The sequence below is a fragment of the Penaeus chinensis genome, chromosome 38, assembly GCF_019202785.1.
Source record: "Penaeus chinensis breed Huanghai No. 1 chromosome 38, ASM1920278v2, whole genome shotgun sequence".
NCBI classification, from domain to species: Eukaryota; Metazoa; Arthropoda; class Malacostraca; order Decapoda; family Penaeidae; genus Penaeus; species Penaeus chinensis.
In genome coordinates, this window is record NC_061856.1 from 61,334 (window position 1) to 64,279 (window position 2,946).

The following is a 2,946-nucleotide window of genomic DNA, read 5'->3' on the forward strand; positions in this document are numbered from 1 at the left end:
AAAAGAAAATTTTGATTTGTTTTTTTCCCCGAGTTCTTTCCAAAATGGCACAGAAAAAAAAGTAATAAGGCGCACGTGTGTAGCATCCTCATACAACACACATTTATGCTAACTGCTTTGAAAGTTGGAAATCAAAACTACGTTGAATATACTAGTTAACTGCAGTTGTATAAATTGATGCACTCATTGCATCCAAACGCTTGATTGAATATTCTATGAGGATAAAAACAAGGTAAAAATTTTAGAATATTTATAATCTAGTATTATTACATTATGTTCTGAAAATCTTTTTTTTTTTTTTTCTATCGCAGCATGTGTTTCATCTTTATTTAGTTGATATAATTAGTATAGATAGATTCTATCCCTTATCCCGACTTTTAATAAAATTTCAACCAGAAATTCTAACAGTCAAATTCCAGGAAAAAAATGAAGCCTTAAGCATTACCTGATCAACAAAGTCGCTTCAAAGAGCATATCTGAAAGAACGTCTTTGAGTTTTATTCCTTCACATGACGAAGGTGCAACTAAGAAAGTTTGTACACACAGACGCACACGCACGCACAAACACAAAGCAGAACAAAACACACAAAATTCCTTTGCTGTAGGGCGAATCAGCTGTTTCGAAGTCCTGCATTTCATGATCAAGTCTGAAAAAGCGGAGGAAAGTTAGGAATATAAGAGGAAAAGGGAGAATGAAGAGAGAGAGAAGGAAAGGGAGAGGGAGAGAGAGAGACAGAGAGAGAGAGAGACAGACAGAGAGAGAGAGAGAGAAGTGAAGTGACCTGAGCCCTCCCGTCCTGAAGCCGTAGGCCGGAGCGGCCTATCTTGACGAGCGCTGGGCACTGACTCTCGCTGACAATTAGGCAATTAACGTAGTAAAGAGGTGAAGAAATCCAAGGAGGGGTGGGGAGAAGGTAAAGTGTTGAAATATAAGGAAGTTAGAGGTTATGAAAGTAGGGGGGCGAAAGCCCCTTGCATGGTGGTGTATCTTTATCTCTTGGTCATGTCTGGGGTTCGAGGAGGGGGGGGGGGTATTTGAATTTGAGTTATATGATTATTGAAGTGCTGGCCATAACGAATAGTGAGATTATATTAGTTAAATTAAAAGTAAACACCTCTCTTTCTTGTTAATATATATATATAATCATATATATATGTATTTGTTTTTTTTTAGGTTTATTTTAACGTTTAATGATTTTTTATTGATTTGAATATGGAACTAATTAACGAGAAACGACTAATTATTAAATAAATAGGATTAGCAAATGGATTAATGGAATAAATTAATAGACTAATGACTACAATTTTTTTTTTTTTTTTTTTTTTTTTTTTTTTTACAATGCAAGGTAAAAGGCAAAACAAAGAAGAAAGAGGCTGGGGAGTTCCAGGGGCAGAGCGAGAGATATAGAGGTAATACAAAAAACGTAGGTGATGGATGATGAAGGGGAAGTACATACTAGACAGAGGCAGGAGGGGAAAGGGTGAGATGAGATGAGATGAGTTAATGTGGCTAATGGGTTTCGATAAACGAATAAAGTGGCATATGTGATAACATTCGTGGGGGAGTGACTTCTTTGACAACTAGGTCTGACTAGCAATGGGGAGGGAACGAAAAGGGAGCATGTTACATATAAAATAATGGTGAAGTGAAAAAAAAAAAAAAAAAAAAAAAAAAAAAAGCATGCAAGCAAGCAAGAGCAAACAAATGCAAGAACAAAAGACAAAAACAAAAACAAGAACAGGAACAGGAACACGAACAAGAACAGAAACAGTAACACACGGAACAAAACAAGGGCAAGCGAACAAAAGTGAATTGACTTAACATAAATTACGAATGAATGGAAGGGTAGCTGTGTCAACAACAGTACGATAGGGTTACAAGGTACATGACATTGAGAATAAGGCTATTATTATTATTATTATTTTATTTTTTTTTTTTTTTTTTTTTTTTAATAGGAGTATTTTTTTTTTTTTTTCTCCTTTTCTTCCGTAGAACATCTCCATCTTACTCGTCCTCCGACTCGCGTGTCTGCCTTATGCAATTGCACGTGTGCACTCCCATAATCACAGGCAATCGAGTCAAGAGTCCGTGGTAAGTTTGTAAGATGTTCAGTCCTTGAAATCTCTCCGTCTATAGTTCGTCGGCACTGATCCCACGACCACTAGGCGGGCCAAGGCGGGCCGAGGCGGGCCGAGGCGGGCAAAGTCCGTGGTAACACTGCTGCCGAGTTTATAGCTTCGAGAGGCGGCAAGGTGGCCAGCCCTCTCTCCCCCGTGATTGGCTAATCCGTGTCGCACGCATGGGAGCTGGCAGGACCGATGGTTGCTCACTTTGATGTCCTTATTTTAGGCGCTGTGCAACATGGTTTAGCCAATCCTTTGGGGATTCTGAGGGTAACTTCTGGTTTTATTGTTTTTTCTATTATTTGTGTTTTTTTAGCCTTTAACAACTTAAAAATTAACAAAGACATGGTCATGGTCACAATTAAGGGGCGGTGTGTGTATTTGATGTGTGCGTACATCGGTGTGGGTGTTTCGTGTTCTGTGATTGGTAGTGTTCTGGGCCACCAAGCGTGGTTTGTGTGGGTGTTTGCGTGTTTTTCAAAGATGTTGTTATAATGTTCGTCTTGTTGTTCGCGTAGTCGGGCCTAGGTGTTTTTGCCTCGTCTGTGTATGCGTGTGTTCAGTGGTTCCATGCTGTATATTCTGTGTAGTGTTTCTGCGGAAATTCGGTCTTGATATGTTGCGCCGTGTACCCAGAGTAGTGCTTTGTTTTGTACTGATTGCATTCGGAGTTTTTGTGTGTTTGATATTGCAACCAGCGGGATAGCTGTGTATTCAAGAATAGGTCTGACAGTTGTTTTGTAAAGTCTGAGTTTTGTTTGTGGTGTGCAGCATGAAAAGCGTTTTAGTTTGGTTAGTGTTATTTGTGCTTGTGTTATTCTG